A 25,464-nucleotide genomic window follows, 5' to 3' on the forward strand; every position below is an offset into this window, starting at 1 on the left:
GAATATTTCGCTCAAGAGGCTGCCATCATCAAATGGTTCAAATGGCCCTGAGCACTATGGGACTTAATATCTGAGGTCATCAGTCCCCTAGAACTTAAAACTACTTAAACCTAACTAACCTAAGAACATCGCCGGCCGCGGTGGCCGTGCGGTTCTGGCGCTGCAGTCAGGAACCGCGGGACTGCTACGGTCGCAGGTTCGAATCCTGCCTCGGGCATGGATGTGTGTGATGTCCTTAGGTTAGTTAGGTTTAAGTAGTTCTAAGTTCTAGGGGACTGATGACCTCAGATGTTAAGTCCCATAGTGCTCACAGCCATTTGAACCATTTTAACCTAAGAACATCACACACATCTATGCCCGAGGCAGGATTCGAACCTGCGACCGTAGCGGTCGCGCGGTTCCAGACTGAAGCGCCTAGAACCATATGGCCGGTGATGCCATCATCATTGAACGATACAGCAGGACTGCACGTGCTCGGGAAAAATTTCAGCTGTAGTTTCCCCTTGCCTTCAGCCGTTCGCAGCAAAATTGTTGGTTGATGTTACAAGACCAGACCAGTCAATCATCCAGACTGTTGCTCGTGCAACTATTGAAAAGATTGCTGTCCCTCTTCGGGAACCACACGTCTGTCTGACCTCTCAATAGATACCTCTCCGTTGTGGCTGTACCTATGGTACAGCTATCTGTACCGCTGAGGCACGCATGCCACCCCGCCGACGGCAAGGTGCATGGTTCATGGGGCGGCGGGAGGGGGGGGGGGGAGAAGGGGGTCTTACGTTGCATACATGAACAAAAACCATTATGGCGTAAGTGAGTCCAAAGAACTTTTAACCCGGACATGCACCTGCTATGATAAATCATTCGTATGATTCACGGAAGACGTCAGAAGATGAGGCCGACGAACTCTCAAGGTTCAAGGTTATACCGGGCGTTCATGGGGCGCTTAGGCTTCTCGCATGGAGCCGGCATGTTTGAATGGCAGAGGGCGTAGTTCGGGGGTGGCCTTTAGGACAGATTGCTGATCGAGGATATTGTCAGTTGTAGCGCAGATCACTTGGACATGCAATGTTGTTGGTAACACACATATGTGACGGCCATTCGGAGAAAGGGGAAGGAGATGAGAGACGCTACAGGGGCCGTCATCCAGTGTACGGGCCCATACCATGTTTCACGAGTGGTAATGGTCAGGGACAACTGGAGGAGGCAGTCCGAAAAGGATGATGTAGTATGGGCACCTGCCAGCTGTAGACAATACACTATCTGATCGAAAGTATCAGGGAATCCAAGGAAAGAGATTTCGATTCTTGAAAAGATAGCTCCTACTGATATCTTCGATTTTGACCAGAACTGGCATTTGATACCCTACATTCACCATGTATAGTGCCAACAGTGAAGTAGAGAATAGTTAGTGTTACGGTACTGTGGTGATTTTCCTGGTTAGGAAGGATATAAGGATATGAGCACATTTTACAACATTTTGTACGGTGTACTGTAGAGGAACCATTCTCACAAGATGATTCTTTGTGTCGGCATGACATTGCACCTTGTCATAAAGCTGCATCTGAAATGGACTGGCCAGCCCAGAGTCCCGACCAGAATCCAATGGGGCGCCTTTGGGTTGAGTTTGAGTGCGAACTTCGCTCCAGACCACATCGTGCAACATCTTTACCTTCTCTAGTTTCGAATCTTGAGGAAGATTGGGATACTGTACCTCCACAGACGTTCATAAACCTCACTGAAAGTACCACCAGTACAGTTAGAGCGGTTATAAAGCCAGAGGGAGGAAACACCTCATATTAATGACCACTAATAAGTGTCCGAGCCAACGGCCTTGCCGCAGTGGTAACTCCAGTTCCCGTCAGATCACCGCAGTTAAGCGCTGTCGGGCTGGGCTAGCACTTGGATGGGTGACGATCCGGTCTGCCGAGCGCTGTTGGCAAGCGGGGTGCACTCAGCCCTTGTGAGGCAAACTGAGGAGCTACTTGATTGAGAAGTAGCGGCTCTGGTCTCGGAAACTGACATACGGCCGGGAGAGCGGTGTGCTGACCACATGCCCCTCCATATCCGTATCCAGTGACGCCTGTGGGCTGAGGATGACACAGAGGCCGGTCGGTATCTTTGGGGCCTTCGTGGCCTGTTTGGGAGGAGTTGTTTGTTTGTTGTTAATAAGTGTCCGAATATTTTTCCTCAGACAGTGTATTGGTAGGAATACGCCCTTTCATCAGTGTGGTCTGATAGGTGCTGAGTATGTTTATTCATTTATTACTCTTTCATTAAGATGAGCCCGACTGAGTCGTTTTTGCAGGCCATTTAATGTACAAGGGAGGACAATAAAAAATACAGCGTGACAGTCAACAGCAGAAAAATCGTTTTCAGCAAACGAAAATGCTTAACGCTACATATGTCCTACAAAATAAAATGAAATTAGTATAAACCCACACAAATTGAAGAAAGATAAATGAACACCATTTACAGTGGTATATACGATACGATATTCCAGTGCCGGTGTTATTCCGAATTACGATGCAAAGTTCCTTCGGGCATGCACTGTGACGACTACAGTCATATTGAAATGCAAGAAATATATTCGCAGTTGCGAATATGGACAACTATCAGCCGCATAATGGAATGGCGAGAATGAAAATTTGTGCCGGACCGAGACTCGAACCCGGATTTACGGCTTATCGCGAGCAATCACCTTTCCATTTTCTTCTTTTTTAATTTAAAAAATTTTCTTTCTATCCAGGGGGATATTTCAAGTGACAAAGTTACAATTTCTCAATGCTTTGAAACAAAGAAAACGTCAGTCTTTTTAATTGTTTCTTAATATTTTAAGTTTTTGTATTGTTTTTTATTTTTTTGTATTAGGGTCACAGTCAGTTACAGGTTGGAGGTAACAAGGTGGGCAGTGGTCGAAACCCGAGGCCTGGCTATGATGCCCCACCCCTTCCACCGCTGTGCTGCACCCTCACACTGCTCATTTTTATTTTACATATTTTACATCTTATTCATGTATTTCGCACATATAGACAGTTGAAAGGCAAATTGAAACTAGTCCAGCCATCTGCAACCCTGGAGACCCCGCAAAGTGATAAAGGATGGCAGGAGCACCGAGTGCAATGTGGAGGCGCGTCGTGTTTCGTTCCAAATTGGTCGGGTGCCTGCCACACCGGAACACGCCAACTTGATGGGGGAGTGGTAAAAACACTGTTAAGATAATTGGTAAAATACGCTGGATGACGGGAACAGCGCGCAGCTTCCGCATGTGCAGTCTGCAAGTACTGCCAAAAATCAAGGGGCGAGTGATGATCATCTCCATATAGATATGCTAAGTAAGGTCCAACCTTTTATCCAGAGAGTCCACAGCTCGTGGTCGTGCTATAGCGTTCTCGCTTCCCGCGCCCGGGTTCCCAGGTTCGATTCCCGGTGGGGTCAGGGAATCTCTCTGCCTCGCGATGACTGGGTGTTGTGTGATGTCCTTAGCTTAGTTAGGTTTAAGTAGTTCTAAGTTCTAGGGGACTGATGACCATAGATGTTAAGTCCCATAGTGTTCAGAGCCATTTGAACCACTTTTTTTTTCTATCCAGAGAACCGCCCTAGACTTTGTTGCAGGAAAATATTCCACCGCTGGTAAAAGAAAGTACTCTCCGTCTGCGATACTCGTACAAAACAGGCGACCATTTTTCGCCCCAACAACCAGACATCCACAACGGCTACACAGTTGAATCGATGATGATCATCGTCGTCACCACGACAGACGGCGGAGAGGGGAGAGTCCGCCATTCGTATGGCATAGATTTGCCGGTTAGTTGGAAACTTCCCACAGGTCGCATAATACCAAGTTGATCTGATATGAGTCGGAAAAATACTTCGATGAACGTGTCGCCATTTCACAGTTCACCGAAACAATGGGAACTTGCATTCTACGACGTTACGGGTGACATTAACCAGGCAAAGGACATAGAAATCCTTTTCCGGCGGCCGCGCGTTCCTGGGAGTTCGGTGCGAGCATAACTGAAAAGCACAATGAACGCCACGATGTTTGCAAACGTGGGTATGACACTAGCAACCGGGCCCGGCGGGGATAGGGACACTAGAAAAAGGACCACAAGTGAATAGTGAGTAATGGAGGCCGCAACACTGGACCGTCATTTATACACCGTGGCCATGTAAAGTGCCGCCGCGTGATAGTGTACGTTGGTGAGACAAGGCCCCTGTACACAGGGGGTGAGGAAGTATGTCACAGCGCACTTTGAGGATGGACCCAGCCGTCAGAAAATATTCGAATGCCCATTTAATACTACGTCCTGTCGTAATCGGCATCGGTAGAACCTGAGTAATGCGAACCATTCTGGATGCCACATAGGCATTCAGGTAGGCAACACGCTGCAAAGAATCAAGGCGGCGTAGAGAGTTTGACTGATCATTATACGGGTTATTCTCAAAACTTCACCGAAGCTGACCGTGGCTGTACGGCGCGTTGACTACGTAAAGGTGATCCCAAGATGGAGAAGACACTGGGCACAGGACGGGGGCGCAAGATCTTCCGGGGGTAGCTCGCGCACATTCATAACATTTCCAGCTGCTCTTCCATGAGCCATAATGGTGTCGAGCGTCTCCTCCCGAGAACGAACCAACTGCAGGAGGTCACCTGCGAATGCCGTCAGTAGGCTCCATTGCCACTACGTAAAGGCACATGGATAGGGGGCAGCCTTTGCGGACCGACCGTTGAGTTGGTAACGTACCCGCCACACTCCCATTGGCCTCGATCAACGAACACGCGCTGCTAGAGCCACCGAAGGACGCTGATGAACCAGTCAGGGAAGCCATTCCATTCTAAGACAGGATATAAAGCCGCGCAAAAATCTTATCATCAGTATTTAATAAGGTGATAGGGCGGTAGGGCCTGCAGTAACTCCAGGTGCCGCTTTATGAACGGGAATAATGATGTCCTAGATTAATGCTTGCGGAATGGCTGCTGCAGACGTGATCAGTTCATTTTACATTTCCGTCAATCGTGTAGACATGAGACCACAAAACGTACGATAACATTCAGTAGGGAGTCCGTCGATGCCTGATGACATGTATAGCGCGCCCTTGAAGACAGCGGTAGTGACCTCCACGGAGGTGAAAGGTTCCATTAACGTAACCCCCTCCTCAAGCGAGAGAACTCGTGGAGCGTCCACGGCTATAGGATCGAAGTCCAGGACGACCTCATCGGCACGGTAGTCTCGGCGATAACGTTCTACAAAGCTGTCGACTATGTCCACTTGGCAGCTGACCCGCTGTGCACGGTGATCTACGAGTTCGGTGACTAAGTTTTGTATGCAGTGTCTGAGATAGTGCATAATATGATGCATGGAAGATTTCCCCCACCCACCACGTCATGTCTGCAGCACGCACCACAGCCACCTGTAGTTTCCGGCAAATTATAGCTAATAACTTCTCCTTAATCATGCTGCATTAAGTTTACTCTTCAGAGGAAGGTGACAGGCCATCAAGGTCTCGGAGGTCACTGAAGTAGAAGTCTGTATTCTGCCTGTGCCAAGCAGCCATCTCCCCACCGTAAGTGACGAATGTGCGACGGAGCATAGGTTTGGCACGTTCCAGCCACCATTCCACCAATGATGGGTGGTGATCGGAGACGCCGTTCGCACATTGTCCACGTCTCAGTGATACGTTGGCGACAATAAGGATCCTGAAGATGCTGAGTGATGAGTTTCCACGGTGCCCCACTCCTCCAAACCTCCTCGCATGGAAGGAGCAGTGGTCGGAGAACACCAAGGGCAGCGCTCTCCATCTAGCACCGCATCAACCAGCGCACGGGAGACATAAATACCGTCTAACCGACTTGCTGAATGGCTCGTGTGAAACGTGAATTCTGAGTCGTCTGCGCCCAGTACCTCCCAGGTATCCCGTAGGGATGGATCGCAAACAATGAGACGGAGCTCCTGGCACGGCGTAAAATCGGAAATTGCTTTCCGCCGAATACACAGTTAAAGTCCTCTCCAAAGAGAAGATTTTCAAGTCAGCCTATGAACAGTGGGACAATCTCCTCCGTATAAAGTTTTGCGCTTTCACAACGACCAGAAGGCGCATAGGCATTAATGACGCGCGTGGAGTGAATCGTAAACGTCATGGCCCTGGCAAACGGGGGATACATGATGTTGTCAATCAGTATGCCTCCTCGTATATACACTGCCACACCACGGCCAAGGTGATCGCCATGAGAGGCATGGAAGCCACATCCTGCTATTTGTGGTAGCGCTGCTAAATGCACCTCCTGTAACAGTGCAATGTCTAGTTCCGAAGCCCATATCATTTCTTTCAGGAGATAGATCACTGACGACGCCGTCGTCCATGATCTCAGACGATGAAGCGTTGATCTGCTCAATAGGTAGTGTATCATCTGGACAGGGAGAAGAATACTTTTCCGACTTCCTTTTGCGTTGTTTATGGGAGCGTTGTTTACGCAATCGTTCTTCCGTGTTCGCAACGAGAGAGTGACGACGGTCAGGCAGAAGGCCGCCGTAGGAACAACCGGAGAGTGGACTGATGTGTCACTTTCGATATCAGCGTCGGCTATGGACACAGCCGGAGCAACCACCGGTATTGAAGACATGGCTGAAGTAAAATGGTGAGTCACCTCTTCCAAGGTTGGTTCAGGAAGGATCACGTGATTCCGATAGCCGCCGAACGGCCGGCCGCGATTTAAGCACCGTCGCATCTCAGTTCGACTCGATGCCCACCCGGATTAAAGTCGGTACTGCTGGTGGTGGGAGCAGCTTTTTGCATTCACGTTCGTACCATGTATACACCACATCACCTACAAAGTTAGTCATATGTCTTCCTGTTATGCTAGTACATGTATTCAATACTCACATGAGATATACAGGGTGGTCAGAAACAGTCTGAAAAGCTTGTAAGGGCGTTGCAGGGTAGCTAGCGCTGAGTAAAAATATTTAAGAATAAAAATTCGATACGTTGCGCCATTTCCAATTTACTTAACAAAGAAAGTAGCCAATCAGGTCATTGGACGCGCAAATTCAAGCAGCCTGCGAGAGATGGTGTTACCAAACGTGTTCTTTGTTTGGTTCGCTCAGACTAAACAAGAGAACGATACAAAAATTGGACATTGGATTGTAGCAAGGATCAAACGCGATACCGTCCAGTGGTTTCCTGTGTTTTTTTGTTCGGTTTCAGCCAACCAAACGAAGTTCACATTTGCAACGGATTTGTATGCACAGTGACTTGATTGGCTAACTTCAATGCTAATTGAATCGGAAACGACGCAGAGTATCGTACTTTTCTCTTAACAGTTATTTCTCAAAAAAAAAAAAAAAAAAAGGTTCAAATGGCTCTGAGCACTATGGGACTTAACTTCAGAGGTAATCAGTCCCTTAGAACTTAGAACTACTTAAACCTAACTAACCTAGGGACATCACACACACCCATGCCCGTGGCAGGATTCGAACCTGCGGCCGTAGCGGTCACGCGGTTCCAGACTGCAGCGCCTAGAACCGTTCGGCCACCCTGGCCGGCAGTCATTTCTCAGCGCATCTACCGGAACTCCCTGTACGATACTTAAAGAAAGTAAGGGCAGCCGTAACATATGAGCATGACATAAATTCGCAATACTGCAGACGCAAATGCTAAATCTGCCTTTTCTCTGCCTCGTGATGACTGGGTGTTGTGTGCTGTCCTTAGGTTAGTTAGGTTTAAGTAGTTCTAAGTTCTAGGGGACTGATGACCATAGATGTTAAGTCCCATAGTGCTCAGAGCCATAAATCTGCCTTACGGCACAGCTTCCATTACCTAAGAAAACCATGTTATCGCAGTCAGTGGCAATATCCATTCTTATAGCCACGCACGGCACTAATAATGATATTTCGTACAAAGGAATCTGTATGTTAACTGCTACAGGGATAGTTTTGCGTGTAGAACAGCGTGTTCCACAATTTGTACCTGTTGCTATGTAGCACTTATCATTGTCGCTGTCTCAGTTCTGCTAGCATCCGATAGGCGCAGCAGTCCTTGCTTTCATGTGCACAATGATAGCACATGTTATGACGTAAAATGCATTTTTCTGTCTTACTTCCCCTGAATTCGAGCAGTGTGTCTCAGTTCTTAATATATGTAGAACCGTGTAACTACAAGATAACCTTTGACATTAAGAGCCCTAAAGTCGAAGTATAATTCCTGTTTCTAAAGTATCATATTTGACACCATCACCGTTATTTGCAGAACATGAAGTACTGCGTGTTTGTCTCCTGGGCTAGTCCTAAAGCTCAATTAGATCTCTTCCATAAGTTCTCTCCACTGCTTGTACTCAACGATGGATTCCGCGAAATCTTCATCCCATACGTTCTTTGATGCATTGTTTTATGTGACCTCACTTTAGGTGACTCACACATCATATTCGGTATTTCAGATGATTTTTCTCCAACTCGCATGCACTCTGTTTGCAGTTACCACAATTAAAACATTATTTGCAACTGATATCTGTCAATTCTTTGCCGACCGTGGTTCTAGGCGCTTCAGTTTGGAATCGCGCGACTGCTACGGTCGCAGGTTCGATCCTGCCTCGGCCATGGATGTGTGTGATGTCCTTAGGTTAGTTAGGTTTAAGTAGTTCTAAGTTCTAGGGGATTGATGACCTCAGATGTTAAGTCCCATAGTGCTCAGAGCCATTTGAACCATTTTTTTGTCAATTCTTTGATTAATTGGCAACAGTTATATTTTGATAATAATTTAGCGTCTATGTTGGCAGTTACTTTGACTTATTATTTACTTATCTCGAGACTGATTTTACAAATGTTAGCGTTTTTTGCTTTTTATGTCTGGCTTATTAAGTGTCAGGTTTCTGCGTTTCTCATTTTCTGTTTGGTCAGATACACTGATGAGCCAAAACATTAAGACCACCTGCTTAATAGCTCGTCGTCCGTCTTTGGAACGAAATACATCACTAATCCTGCGTATCGGGACTCTGAAAATTTGTTGGCAGGTTAGTAGAGGTATGTGGCATTACATGTCTACACATAGGTCATGTAATTTGCATAAATAACGGGCCACTGATTTACGTACGCAGTGATGGCGCTCGATAGCGATCCAGATAGGTTTCAAAGGATTTACATCAGGCGAATTTGGTCGTCGAGACTTCAACGTGAGTTCACTATAATGTTTCTCAAACCACGGTAGCACGGTTGTGGCTCCGAGACACGGACAATTATACTGCTAAATATGACATCGCCGTCGGTGAAGACATCAAGCATGAAGGGATGCAGATGGTTCGCAGCTGTCAGCGTGTCTGAAATTACTATCACAGGCCCCATGCAAGCGCGGGAGAATGTCTCCTTTAGCACAATACTGCTCCCACCAGCATGCGTCCGTGGCGCGCTGCACGTTTCGAGCCGTCGTTCACCTCGATGACGGCGTTTGTGGAGACGGCCAGCGACTTAGTGCACCAAACATGTTATTCAGCCAAAGAGCTGACATGTTTCTATTGATCGACTGTCGAATCCCGATTGTCCAGTGTCCACTGCAATCGTAATTAACAAAGTTGTTGGGTCAACATGTGAACAGGTAGGGGTCTGCTGCCGAGCTCGATGTTAAACAATGTACGACGAGCAGTTTACCAGCATTGTACTCTTTCAGCAGAGATGTCACAGATCACCATCTATCCTATTTTACACAGCAGACAAGTCATCGAACCCCACGTTCAGTGAAGAGACGTGGATGTCCAACCATTTAGCGCCTAGTGGTAATTTCACTGTCCTAACTCTCTCCGTAGATGCTCACGACAGTAGCACGTGAACATTTGTCCAGCTTCGCCTTTTTCGAAATACTCGTTCACAGGCTCTGTACAATAATAATCTGCCCTTTGTCAAAGTCGCTTATTTCAATGGATTTCCCCATTTTCAGCCTACATCTTCGCTAGATCCCCCGTCAGTGTCTGTCCCACTTACATACTTTTGTTACCTCATCACGTGCTCGCAATGCCAACAGGAGGCATCCAACGTCGCGGTGGGCAGTGGTCATAATGTTTTGGCTTATCAGTGTACATGATCCATATCGAAAGTGCCGTCCTCCGAAAGATATGGAACATAGCCATACACAGACGAACGCAGAGCTGCCTAGTACTCAGGTACAACTGAGTTAAGGCTAGCTTCCAACAGAGGGCGCACGAGACAAGGACTACCTTATGAATTCCCCATACTTCACTGAAATAGTTCCCAAGTGGACATCCCTCCACCAAATCCGGATATAATTGGACACAGGACTCCACCAGTTAGTACCGCACAGTATGACCAGTGCATCCAGAATGCATCAGGACCGTGTCTATAGGCACCGCTAAGAAGAACCAATCGGACATTCTACAAGTAACTGTAGATATCGTCCACTGGATTCAGGACTAGGCCAGCCAAAACGGATCAGTGCAAGTGAACACTGAACTAGTGCCGCGCAACTCCTTGATACTAAACTTAATTAATCTAAAATTTCTATTAATAAATAATTCCAAATTGATGTTACTGTATGTTGTCACATATTTTTGCTATAGATGTTGCCAAACCCTATTTGTCACTGTGACGAGGCTGCGTAGTTTCTGCATGCAAGCATGCCAACTCATAACAGCAACTACGAGGGGCGTTCAGTAAGTAATGCAACACTTTTCTTTTCGGCGAATTTAGCGTGGAAATTGCGGAATTTGTTGTGGAACATCGTGGAATATACCCGCTTCGGCTCCTATAGTTTCGTGAAATTCCGATAGGTAGCCGCGCTACATGTTGTCCTCAAAATGGCGTCTATGATGGAGGCGGAGAGCTGCCATTGAGTTTGTTTTGGTGGTAAAACCAGAGCATCACTGATATTCGCAGGCGCTTGCAGAATGTCTGCGGAGACATAGCGGTTAACAAAAGCGCGGTGAGTCTTTAGGCGAGGCGTCTATAGTCATCGCAACAAGGTCTCACAAATCTGTCCAATCCCTCGCGTGTCCGCCAGCCACACACAGATGTTACTTCAGCAATGTTGGAACTTGCGGACACTCTCATTGATCGACAGATCACAGTCAAACATCTCGCTGCTCAACTGGACATCTCTGTTGGTAATGCTGATATATTCGTCTACCAGTTGGGGTACTCAAAAGTGTGTTCCTCACCGCCTAACAGAAGGACTACCGGTGAGGAATTGCTTGAGCGTTACGAGGCTGATCATTGCAATTTTTTGTCGAACATAGTCACAGGCGATGAATCATGGGTTCATAAGTTCGAACCAGAAACAAAACGGCAATCCATGGAGTGGCGCCACTCTACCTCTCTTCCGAAGAATAAAGTTGAAAGCTGCACCCTCTGTTGGTAAAGTAATGACGACGGTCTTCTGGCACTCTGAAGGGGTTATTCTATTCGATGTCCTCCCCCATGCTGCAACGATCAACTCTGAAGTGTACTGTGCTATTCTCAGGAAGTTAAAGGAACGACTTCAGCGTGTTCGTCACCACAAAAATGAAAACGAATTTCTCCTTTTCCATGACAACGCAAAGCCGCACACTAGTCTACGCATCCGAGAAGAGCCCACAAAACTTTATTGGACTGTTCTTCCTCATCCACCCTACAGCCCGAATCTCGTACCATCCGACTTCTATCCGTCTGGCCCAATGAAGGATGCACTCCACGGGAAGCAGTACATGGATGGTGGAGAGGTTGTTGATGCAGCAAGGCCGTTGGCTTCGACGTCAACCAGTAGAGTGGTACCATGTGGACATACAGGACCCTCCGAGTAATGTGGCGTAAGAAAGTTGCATAGTACACAAGTCATGATGAAAGACAGAGTGCTGTAGCCAATACAGAGGGGATTAATACGGTGTACTGGAATCCTGTATAAAGCCTCTCTTAATTTCGATAGTAGGTTGTCATGTTTCTTCCACATTCGTGTTTGACACGGAACAGCATTTAGTGAACACATGAGGAAGTTTCTGTTTTAATGCACTGAACAGATACACATTTTCCTTTGGATTTTTAATTACCTCGTCGTGGATAAATTGATATATGTCTCCGAAGAAGTCCTCGACAGTATCAAGTTTCCACTGTCTCCTCCGGCCCACACTACTGCACAGAGACATGGATGCAGTGGACATGCACTACGTTGACTTATGCAAGCTCTAATTGGCGTGTCAATTAGATATTGCTGCTGCAGTATACCTCTACGTTCCGCAGAGGCGGTCAGGCCTGGGAAGGGGGGAGGTCAAACAGCTGCATGGTACGGAGTGGCTACGTCATCTCTGCAAAGTAGTGACCAGGTGATGCTTCGCTGGAACCGGATGACGTAGGCGAGCTTCGCGTACCTTATAAGCACGCTTCGCACTCGTAACCACAGGTGTCACTTCCGCACCGTCGGTAAGATACACCGATGGAAAAAAAAATCGCAACACCAAGAAGGAATTGTGCGACAAAAACGGAAGTTGGTGGACGTGATTCTACATACGAAAGACGATGTCTATTCCGATTTCGCGCCCATCGCATAAGAGAGGCGCAAATAGCGCCACTATGAGGATGCACATCAGGTTTGCTTTAAATACACGCTGTTACGGTCGTGAGCGTTAGTTACCTTTGAAATTGGCCGTGATGAGTTGGTTTTAGTCAAGAATATCTTTAACGCGACAAAAACACCATTATCAACACCTCACTGAGTTTGAACGAGGTCGTGTAATAAAAGTACGAAAAGCTGGATGTTCCGTCTGCGATATTGCAGAATGACTTGGCAGGAATGCAGCCACTGTACTTGATTGCTGACAGCGGTAGTCACGAGAATATACGGTTGGAAAATGACCGGGGTCGGTACGGCCACGTAGATTACCGAGAGGGAAGACCACTGCGTTCGGCGTATGGCTCAGGCGCATCGTACTGTATCTGCAGCAGCAGTTTGAGCAGTAGTTGGTGCCATAATGACACAACGAACTGTTACAAACCGATTACTCCAGGGACAGCTCCGAGCCAGACGCCCTGTAGCGTGCATTCCACTGACTCCAAACCACCGCCATTTGCGACTTCAGTGGTGTCAAGCGAGAGCTCATTGGAGGGCAGGGTGGAAGTCTGTTGCGTTTTCTGATGAAAGCTGGTTCTGCCTCGGTGCCAGTGATGGCCGTGTGTTGATTAGAAGGAGCCCGGTTGAGGACGTGCATCCAACCTGTCTGCGTGCTAGACACACCAGACATACTCCTGTGGTGTGGTTCTGTATGACAGCAGTAGTACTATTGTTGTTATCCCACGCATCATTACTGCAGACGTCAGCTTGGTGATTCGACCTGCTGTGCTGCCATTCACGAACAGCATTGCAGGGGGTGCCTTCCAACAGGACGCCGATCGCCCACATACTGCTGTTAAATCCAACATGCTCTAAAGAGTGTTGCCTTGGCCTGCCCGATCGCCAGATGTGTCTCCAATAGAGCACATATGGGGCATCATCGGACGACGACTCCAGCGCCATCCAAAACCAGTATTAACCATCCCTGTATTGACCGATGAATGTTATACACTTAAATATGTTACCTAGACAAATGTATTCCCGAAATTTCATTACTCTACATTATTTTTTGGTGTTGTGATTTCTTTCCGTCAGTTTTCTTGTGACGTAGTGACGTTCATTACTTACGGCATCGTTGTTCGTCAATGACAGTCGGAATTGGCATGGCACAGCTACCAACGCTGTTTAGGCAAAGTCCCATTGCAAAATTTTAGTGCAAAATACAGCACGTCCAACTATTTCGGCAGCTCTCCCTCACTTGTCCTTACGCTGTTTGCATACTGTTTGTGCGGCCTGACAAAGAAGTCAACCATTCAAAAGACATCGTCGAATAACAATGTAATTTCATAAACATACACACAGTTGGAGGGTATGTAAATGGTTAGAGTTGCAATTGTGACAGGTAGAAGGGCATTCGTGTTGTTCGTGTTTAGCGTTGATACCAGGCCTGGTAGAGCATACAAGGGGCTATCAGCATCTGATAGAGTTTAAACAGACCTCCGCAGGCTAGTCGAATAATGCAGTTTCCAGATTTATGGGGCATTTTGACGTGGCAGTGGCCCGATATTTGACGGTTCCGCCAAAATTTGACGTTACCACATGGCTGCATCTCGCTTGTACCTGGCCGGAGCAGGACGCATCAGCTGTGCACTGACGGCTTTCAGGGGTCGTGCCACGCTCTCTCTACTCCCGAGAGCACAATGCTTGCTCATGGCCGGACGCTTCTGTCTCACCGCCGCTCGGGGTAGCTTGTCACGTCACATACTTCTACCCCAAAAAAGATTATGGGAATCTGACAGTTGTTGTCAGTGAGTATTCCCGGGGTCCGGCTCCCAAAATAGGAACGGCTAATGGGAGGGCTCGTAAAAGAGGGGGGGGGGGGGGGGGGGGGGAGTTGCCTCCATGGCTCCATGGGTGGCACGCAGGATGTAGCTCGCCAGATATGAAGGCTTCCAGAGAGCTAATAATTCTGGGATTTACCAAAGCTAGCAACTTCTACAATTCGGTGTCTGATATTGGTTCTTCAGAGGCTAAGTGAAAAGAATCACAATGAGAAATTATCTGATCCTCAGTGTTGGGGTTCAGCACTGGGATAACAATCAACCTCAAAAAAATTACAGTCCTGCGATTACCAGAGGCCATACATAGAACTGCGTGCAGCCGAATAACGACAAGGTATGGCAAAGTGAGTGAGATGATTTTGGGCGAATGGATATCCAAAGATGGAGACAGGTAGCTGAGAAAAGAAACTTATGGAGGAATGTTACACTGGAGGCTCTGGCCCTTTGTGTATCGTAGTCCTGTGGAGTAAATGGAATAAAATGAACGAGGACGTTAAACAGCTCAGTGAAGAAGAGGATGGAAGTTTCTAAAATGCGGTGCTGCAGAGGAATGCTGAAGATTGGATGAGTGGATCGGGTAACTAACTAAGAGGTATACTCAAATTGGGGAGAAAAGAAATTTATGATGCAACTTAGCACAGCAGCAACTTAACTAAAACAAGGGATCTGTTGATATGACACACCCTGAGTCATCAAGGAATCGTAAATTTGGTAAAGGAGAGAAGGATGTGTGTGTGTGCGGGGGGGGCGTGGAAAGGGGTCGGGGGGGGGGGGGAGGAGACAGTTGTAAAGGGAGACCTAGGTTTGACTACATTAAACAGTGCAAATGGATGAAGCTTTCAATAGTGATGTAGATAAGAAGAGGCTTGCACAGTATAGACGAGCGTGGAGAGCTGCATCTGTCTTAAGAATGAAAAACGCAGCAACAGAAAATGGGATCGGACTCTATATGAAAGAGTAAATAATTTAATAAAAGAACTGCGTTTACATAAAAATCCATTACTTATCAATTCCCAACTTCATCCACCATTCATTATTGCGTTAATTGTTACGGCTTTTCTGAGCTACCACTTTGTTATCTAGAAGTTTCTCACCTAATGCTTGGATACAAGTACGTGTCCTATAGAATGAAGGACAAAAACTGGCAAAAACAAGCCAACTAAAAATTTGTGATTAAAACATTAATAGAAATCCAACGAAATCGAAATGCTATTCGGGTGTTGGCTAACGTAAACTGCAAATTTATATACGAATTTCACACAAAACTAGTACAGATATGTACGTGACATGTGGGACACCTCGTTGTTTCAGCGAGACCTGAAACAGAGTTACTGAGTGACATGACACAGTGGTATAGCATAGGACTTGAAATTTTTGAAGAGAAAATTTGAATCAGAGACGGCTACTTCTAATTCCCCAATGGCTTCTTTAAATACGTTCAAGCGAATACCGGTACTATACTTCACGACAGTGTTTTGATTGGGCATAAATTTACATATAATAAAGTGTACGCGCTTCCCTAATTGGCGTCGCTAACTTGTAATTGTGCAGTAGCACTCAGCCAGGAAATTGCTATTCGGATCTGCGACCTTTTAAACACCCAAATTATAAATTCATTTGACAGCCTGAGAGTGGTGCTTGGTCTTAAGATCGGATTTGAAATAAAGTATTTTCTTAGAAAAATTACTACTTAGGGGCCGGTCACGAACCAGAGCAAAGCAGTTCATTCTTTAAGTTAACGTTTACCAAATTTATTTGGAGGACTTATTAACCGCAGAATAAAAGTAATGTAAATAAGTGGAGTTTATTCATTGACTAAATTAGATGACACTGTAGTTTACAGTGTAAAATCAAAATGTTTGTTGAAGAAAAAGGCAAGTCTTATTGCGGCTGAAGCTGTTAAATAACTACAGAAGTTGGCACCCAATGCACACAGTGCTTTACTAATCTGAGGGACAAAGTTCATTTCCTACACCTATTACTTCTTTTATTCCGACACTTGACGAAAACTTTACGACGTAAAATGCTTCACGTTAACATCTAAGTCTGACACTGACTCCTCTCGGAAAATTATTTTCAATATGAGGCTGTATATCCAGAAGCTAAGAATAACAACTTGTTTATACTGTCATCATACAACATCTTCACTCAACCATCTCGTGAGTGTGTGTGTGTTTGAAGTTTATGGGCGCTCAACGGCGATCTTATCAGCGCACAGCCGCCTCCCAACACGACCCGTTCACTTCACTGTCTTCCAGGACGTCTCGTCCAACATTCCCATCACCCTGTGTGTTCCTCGCTGCTACAGCAATCTATTGGCTGTCGCTTTTTCTGCCTCCCTTCCAGCCACACTGCCCCCAGTGACGTTTTCTAACACTGTATAAAATTTGCTATTTGACGCATGTTGACCGATTTGCGTAAATGACATCTTACAAGTAGAACACTAAAACGCAGCTGGCCAGTGTGGCCGTGCGGTTCTAGGCGCGTCAGTCAGGAACCGCGCGACCGCTACGGTCGCAGGTTCGAATCCTGCCTCAGGCATGGATGTGTGTGATGTCCTTAGGTTAGTTAGGTTTAAGTAGTTCTAAGTTCTAGGGGACTGATGACCTCAGATGTTAAGTCCAATAGTGCTCAGAGCCATTTTGAACTAAAACGCGCGTTAACTTGATGTGATACAATTTACAAATAATAAATTATTTCTTATTGAATAGACTGCAGCATCGCTAAAATAGTTCTTTTCACATCTAGTAAATTAAACTACAAGAAATTGTTGCTATAACGTACTACTAAAGTACAATTTAAAGTACCATTGATTCTTTATTCCGTCTGTACCATTTCGTTAACTTAGAATTACAGCTAAACATATAAACAATGATTTTGCGCTGGTTTTACTTTTACGTAATGGATGTGGGATAAAGGTAATGAAGCACCAAATTTTTTGTGCTGTGGTGTATTTTCATATGTTGTTCAGTGTATTTGATCACAATTTCCATTTCCCTGGAATCTAAAATTTCACCCAATTGTTTATTTTGATTTGAGCCCCGATTACTAATATAGAATCTCAGATCCACAACTCCGGTGATTATTCTTAACTTTCTCTCTTGTACTGTTCAGAGTGCATGTCTACGGCTCCATATGAATATCTGAACTACTCTCATATTTCATAAATGCAAAACAAGCGTTTATCTCTGATCCACGTGTAAACAACAACAGATCGATGCACTGAACGACTGACGTATCTTGCTCTCTCAGAGCGTCAGTGTTGCCAACTTCATCCTAGGCGAAAGCTAGGAGTTTGGCAAAAACCATGCGGCGCCATCTTGTAATTATACGTACGCATGTCGCCTGAACACGACATCCTCTCGCGCAAGTTTTGCTGACTAAACGATCCCTCTTCACCTGGGGCTGCTGCTTTTGTTCTAACCGAGCGAGGTGGCGCAGTGGTTAGACACTGGACTCGCATTCGGGAGGACGACGGTTCAATCCCGCGTCCGGCCATCCTGATTTAGGTTTCCCGTGATTTCCCTAAATCACTCCAGGCAAATGCCGGGATGGTTCCTCTGAAAGGGCACGGCCGACTTCCTTCCCCATCCTTCCCTAATCCGATGAGACCGATCACCACGCTGTCTGGTCTCCTTCCCCAAAACAACCAACCAACCAAGCTTTTGTTCTAAATGCTGGTGGCGCCATTTCCATGGCGTCAGACAACCCTTACGTTAGAATCACAGCGTATGTAATGATTCAAATTAAGTATTGTGTAAATTTAAGCTATGTTGATAAGTAATAGTACATACAGTTTTATGCATCAAAATGACGATGGGAATTCATCACAAACTGCCGGTTCTGGTTGCATGGAAAATTTGCTTATAATGTTTTGATCGAATGGAGCTGACAGGAATGGAAAGCAAATCCAAAAACAAAATTTCTAGAAAAATGCGAAAATAAGAATACAACAGACTATTACAGTCCAGTCACATCAATGTGAACAGCCCGATCTAGGTGGTCCCACATATTTCCGTTTCTGTTTAAATCCGAGGAATTTGGTTGTCAGGTGAGTACGATAAACTCATCCTGGTGGTCTTCGAACTACGCACGTATACTGCGAGCTGTGTGACACGTTGCATTGTCCTACTGGTAGACGCTATCATGCTGAGGAAAAATAAACTGCATGTAGTGGTGGACGAGCTCCCCAAGGATAGATGCATACTTGTGTTGATCCCTGTGACTTCCAGAGTGATGAGATCACCCAAGGAATGCCACGAAAACATTCCCCAGACCATACCCCTCCCTCCTCCGGCCTGGACACTCCTGGCGATTGTTACAGGATGATTAATTTCAGTTCGATGGAACACAGAACGTGATTCATCTGAAAAGGCGACCTTTCGCCATTCAGTGGACGTACAGTTGAAGTCCTGGAGTGCAAATTCAAGGCTTCGTCGCCGATGAACAGCAGTCAGCATGGGTGCCCAATCCAGGCGCCTGCTGCGGAGGCCCAGACGTAGCAATGTTGGCTGAACGGTCGTTGAGGAGACACTGTTGGAGACCTCTTGGTTCATATGGTCGGTCAGTTGCTCAGCAGGTACACGTCTATTCGTCTGTACACGTCCCCGCAGTCGTCTTTAATCACTGACGTCTATAGCCCGTGGTGCACCACAGTTGCCCTGGCGCTGGTTTTGGATAGACCATTTTACCATGCACGGTATACTTTAACCACGGCGGCACGCGAACACTTTACAGACTTAACCGGTTAGGAAATGCTTCCACCCTTGGCCGAAAAGCTAATGATCATTCCTTTTGTAAGTCAGATAAATCGCTCTGTTTCCGCAGTACGACAACGACTGAGCTTTTACGGTATGTTGATAGACTACACTGTCCCAAAGTGAAAATTATCAACATACCGTAACATCATACGCAACTGAGGATAACAGTACTATAAAAGTTGACGAATGCACTGTTTTCTGCGTCCCCCCACACGCTTCATATACCCTCCGCGTCTACTGCTACCACCTGCCGTGGTAGTGGTAAGGTCTTACGGGACCAAACTGCTGAGTTGATCGGTCCCTAAGCTTACGCACTACTTAATCTAACTTAAACTAACTTATGATAAGGACAACAGACATACCCATGCCCGAGTGAGGAATCGAACCTCCGACGGGAGCAGCCGCGCTGGCCGTGACAAGGTGCCTGAGGCCGTGCGGCTACCCCGCGCAGCACTACCTGCAATCTGTTGTGGTTGTTGCACGTTTATGTTGAACATAGGAGGTGGTCACATTAATGTGACTGGATCGTGTATCATGATCTACATCAAAAGATTCCGTTTGATTAGAGGATTACAAAACTGTAATTGGATTTTGTCTAGGCAAGGGATTATGAAAATTGTTGATATGTCTTTATCTATGTCTGAATTAATTCACAGGAATTGATACATTGTCTTTTAAGTGAAAATAGTTGTCAGAAGCGAGGTATTTTGACCTGCTGCTTCGACTGAAATACGTCAATTACTTCAAACGAATTTTCTAAAAACGTATCGAAATTAAAATGAGCACAGTTTTCATAGCAAGCGTTGTAGGATTATTTGAGCGAAGCCATCCCCCAAGAAACATGTTAGGTCACGGAGAATAAGAGGTGGTTCTCACTTCCAATACATGTTAATGAAGCTGGGAATAGTTTATAAAAAAAACTAACACAAAAAACTTAACCACATGTAGAAATCTGGCTCAGGTGCAGTTACGGTATACTGTGTGTATTTGGTAACTGCGTCATGTATGATGGGAAGTGGCTGACTGCATTCGTATTCGATATGGAGAGCGGGAGGAATACTATTTTTGATGGCATATTGACTTGTAACGAACCCGGAGGCTGAGGTTATGTCGGAAAGTGACAATTTTATTGTGAGCTGGCGAAGCTAATGGATGTCAACACAAAAATACGACGGTCCATCGTGATCGCTTCTCATCATGCATCGTGCAGTTAGTAACTGCGGCACGCAATGGAAGATACAGATACACCATAGCTGCATTTTTACCGAAAGGTGATAAACTAAATCTAAAGACTGACATAAAAAGCGACGGATAATTTCTGTCAGTTTTGTGTTGTGGCCGTAATTGTACGTTACGTTACATGAGAACCAACTTTTCTTACTTAGAATTAATATTATGACGAAGCTAACAATTTTCAGTTGCAGCAATAGATTACGAATTGACCGATTGGTCACAATCTATCGCGGATTTATGGAAGGTACGGCGAGTTAAATAGAATTATATGACACGCAATCCGTGCTGAAGGTAGGTATACTTTTAAACCCGCGCCAGCAAACTTGCGCCGCTACGCACTTTCAGCCCCAAGGCAGTACTTTCCTGCTTCCATTCACATATGCTCAGGGATCTGTTCCTAAGCCGCTCCTATATGACAGCCACTTCACCGCGCTAGCTCCTTATAGCTATACTGAGCGCTCACAGGTAAATGACGCTGAGATAACATCACTTCCCTTATTGGAATTTCTCAGCATACTCATACCAACGTGTTCAGTCTGTAAAATCCTCTCACAGACCAAACTTTACGACAGAACGCTACAACATAGTGCAACGCTTAGATTTTAAACTTTTGGAGACTTACACCTACTTAAAACAATTTCAGGTGCAGTACTGTTATCTCACAATCCAGACGGTGCAGTAAAGTTTTGTTAGCAGAGTTTGGAAAGGCAAGGGGAGTTGCATCGGAGGCGTGCAGTTTCGAATTGTGAGACTGAGTTTCCTTGTGCTTGGTCAGGAAATCGGTAAGGAAGTGTAGGGTTAGAGGTTCTGTCGACGGTGAAGTCATTAGAGACGAGCTCAAGCTCGGATTGGAGGAAGAATTCACAAGAGAAGCATACACTCAACGAGTCACCAATTTTACTCATCTTTTACTGGATTGGCGAAAATGATTAGATGAAACAAATGATGCTCTAGAACGATGAGTTTCTCATGCGTTTCCGAGAAACCGAAGTTCAAAGATTTACGAGCCTATTGAATATGATATGAGAGTGCCAGAAGTCGAGCAGTGGCGCTAACGCAACCGGCTAAGGTGGTGGAACACGCATTTTACCCATACTGAGTGAGCCACATAACTTGCTTTTTCCCTAGTGTTCAGCTAAGCACTGTTATAATGATTCTTCAATCACTGGTGAAGGATTTGGTACTGGCTTCGTATATAATAAATGTATTTTCTCAATGTACAACAACGAACATCCGTCTTCGGCGACCATGAACTGTTGACTAACGACTCAAGTCTGGCATCGGCATCAAGTGGTCTGCAACGCCGTAGGTTGGAAAGGAGTCAGATCCCAACCATTCCACGTACAGAGGACATAGCTGCTATAAAAGCAACACAAACACAATGTATGTACATTATTTGACGCAGGTACTGTCTGGCATGACTGCACCACCATACGCATAAGTATGTTTCGATAAATTTATATTTATTTCATCACGAGTCATCTTTGTAAGACATTTATTCGTCACCATCAATGTACTACTATAGTTATCATTATTATAATTACTTCTCGAAGAATCATGATTCGTTATGTTGATGCAAGTGCTTTATGGAGGAGTAGAAAAAACAGACTTGGACCCAGTACGAGTAGAATCCTAATCTGCCTCCTAAACCGATTCTGTCAACGCCACTGGTCAATTGGGGGCGCTTTCGTGTGATATTCAACAGGATCCATAAAACACAGAGGAATTAAAGACGTTAACTACCAGTGGGCATCCATTTATATCAATCGGACAAGTTAAAAATTTATGCCGGGCCAGGATTCGAACCCGGGTCTGCTGCTTACTAGGCAGATGAGCTGACCACATATAGCATCCTACAACTTCGAACCTAGGTTTCTCGAAGACGCTTGAGAACCGCAACGCCTCCTCGCAACATTTGTTACGCGTAAGTACACTATGTGATCAAAAGTATCTGGATACCTAATAGAGGACATGAATATTGGGTGTGTACACCCTTTCCTCTTATGACAGTGTGAACTCTGCTTGTGACACTTTCAATGAGTTGACTGAATGTCTGTGGAGGAATGGTAGGCCCTTCTGTCTCAAGATCCGAAACCAGAGAAGGTAATTATACAGGATGCTGGGATCTGGAGCGAAGTTGACGTTCTTACTCACCCCAAATTCGTTCCATTGGCTTCAGGTAGGGACTCTAGGCAGGCCAGTCTATTTCAGGATTGTTATTTTCCACAAACCACTGTATCAAAGATATTGATTTATGACAGGGTGTATCTTAAAATGCTTATACAAATAATCATCGTCTCTGAGCTTTCCCTATACTATACGCAGCACACAATGCTGTAAATCTGTTAATATCCTTCCGTATTTGGCGTTTCCTTGAGTACAATAAGCCGACCACATCCTAACTACGAAAAACAACCCCATACAGTAACACCACTCCTCCGTACTTCACTGTTGGTACTACAGATGCTGGCAGGTAACGCTCTGTAGGCATTCACCAAACCCAAACACTTCCATCGGATTGCCACAGGGAATATCATAATTCAGTACTCCAGATCACTCGTATCCAGTCATCCACCGTCCAGTGGCGTCGCTCCTGACGCCACATCAAGCGTCGTTTAGCATGGACTACAGAAATGTGTGGCTTATGAGAAGCTGCTCGACCACTCTACCACATTCTGCTTAACTCCCTACCAAAACACAATGATAGCACTTTGTAACTCACAAGTGATTCCTTTCGTTGAATTCATGCTATTTTGTACAACTACCCTCCGCAATGGTAGGTTGTTCCTTCGCGTTTCCACTTCACAGCCACATCACCAGCAGTTGATCTAGGCAGTTTTAGATGGGTTGAAATGTCCCATATTGTTACTCACGTGATATCACGTGGTTAGTCCCTGTTTGAAGTCACTTTGCTCTCCTGACTGACTCATTCCGATGTTACTGCTTCTCTGCTGACAACAAAATTTTTCCCGCCCCCTTTTAAACTGACAGATTAGCCTCTCGTGACATCTAATGACGAATTCCGTATCACATGGATGTGTCCGGATATTTTTTGTCAGGTAGTGTATGTGGCACCGTGCGAAAGATGAGGAAAATCGATGAGCCGTTTGATGTATGCTCTCCTCTTGAGACTTTGTTTTTCATGGAAGCCTTCGCGGGATTTAAGAAAATCGAAGTCTTGATAGATGAAGACGGTTTTGAGCGCTGGTCGTCCAGACTGGGAGAGCACTCAATCATTGCTCTAGGTATCTAGTATGCAGCGTAGTCATATACAGTGAAGTCGAAACAAACAAATTAACACATTGCGTGTAAACAGGTGGAAATATCCGTCATTGTATGATTACACGATTGAAAAACAGCTATTGGAAGCGTTCACACCCAAAAAATATTTTAGATGTGCGTACGGAGCTATTTAAAATGGAACGACCATACAAACCGAGTTACAGGAAAACAGATATCAGGCTGATATTCAGTGGAAGAGCTCTCAGAAAGTGTAGTCCACCCCTCGAATGAGATAGCTTATAAAACTCTCTTTTGACCCATACTTAAATATTGCTCGTCAATCTGTGATCCATACCAAATGATACTGATAAAGGAGACAAAGATCCAAAGAAGAGCAACGTGTTTAGTTACAGGTAAATGTAGTAAGCGTCAGTAAGATAACGAGCCATCTCCAGTGGAAGAGATCGAACGAAGTAACGCATTTGGGACAACGACGGTTCAAATGAGCGTCTAGCCAGCCAGATTTAGTTTTTCCCTGATTTCATTAAATCGCTCCAAGTATATTCCGGAATAATTCCTTTGAAACGACACGGCCGATTTCCTTTCCTATGCTTGAAATATTCCGAGTTTGTTCTCCATTTGGCAGATGCTAGAAGGGAGGTGTTATGCAGCATGATGTGATTTACTACTGAAATTCCGTTGGCTTATTTCGCTAGAAGAGCCAACCAGTAGTAAGACAAAGTTCTTTCTGCCCACTCTCCATGGTTGCCAAATTTATTCAAGATATACAAGATACAAGATGGCAGCGATAGATATACGAACGTCGCAATGACGTCATTGTGGGAAGTTCAAATTTTGGCGGGAAGACAGATCAATTGGACTACCTCCACTAACCTAACCTCCTCCCCTCTCCCTTTCGCTACCCTCCCCCAGAATGGCGGGAAGTTCAAATTCCAGCAGGACAATGCAACACACCACAGCTACCTCCAGTAGCCTAAGAAAATGGCAGGAAAATAGGTCACTTTGGCTACCTGCACAAACCTGAGTGATCCGACTGCCACCTCTTCCTAGGAATTGTTGGGAAAAGGACTCAGCCTGTGCTGGATAGGATGGGCGTAAGTCTCTATTTAAACATTATTTATTTAAACAATTTGAGGCAGTAGCTCCATCCAGAGTGTTTACCATGAGGTCTGGAGCTCAACTGACAAGGTACACAGTACTGCCACCAGAGGGCGCTGTCATTCCTCCTGTGACATAGTCCAAGATGGCGGTCTGGGGTAAAAATGGCAGGGACCAATACGAACCCTTAATACAGTCACATGTTAGAGTTCAGCCAGTAGGATGGCGGTATCTGGTAACGTCATTGGAGGGGATATAGGGCAGGCTCAGCAGGTCTGGGACCTCAGTCTTGCTCAGTAAGCCAGCACCACCAGAAGAAGAACCATGAAGCCTCAGCAGCGGTCGCAATCCAGCACAGACCTGCAGAACGAGGAAGAAGTGTAAAAGTAAGTGTTCCATACCATATCTTTCTTTGTGGTTGGCATTATTATTACGATTATTGGTTGCTTTTGCGTCTTGGTCCATAGGTAATGCTTCCTCGCCTTCATTCAGCAGTAGCCCTTGACACGTCCAAGCCCGCAGGGTCGAGCGCCAACATGCCGATCTTTACCGCGTCCGCACCTGTAGCAACCTTGGCTGCCAATAAAAATTCTGATGGACTGTGAGCTATCTAGATATATGTACACTTAAAAAATGTTCTGACTTGGATGGCTAGTGGCAGGTGAAAAATTTAAAAGCTATTCTACTTACAAGACACACATGGAGTGTATACACACTACTGGCCATTAAAATTGATACACCACGAAGATGACGTGATACAGACGCCAAATTTA

General features: G+C 45.5%; 1 pseudogene; it reads left to right on the top strand.

Annotated features, from left to right (window-relative positions):
* The first annotated feature begins 1,821 nt into the window (after positions 1-1,821).
* Positions 1,822-1,939, top strand: LOC124556933 (annotated as a pseudogene).
* Positions 1,940-25,464: the final 23,525 nt, after the last annotated feature.

The sequence above is a fragment of the Schistocerca americana genome, chromosome X, assembly GCF_021461395.2.
Source record: "Schistocerca americana isolate TAMUIC-IGC-003095 chromosome X, iqSchAmer2.1, whole genome shotgun sequence".
Taxonomy (NCBI): Eukaryota; Metazoa; Arthropoda; class Insecta; order Orthoptera; family Acrididae; genus Schistocerca; species Schistocerca americana.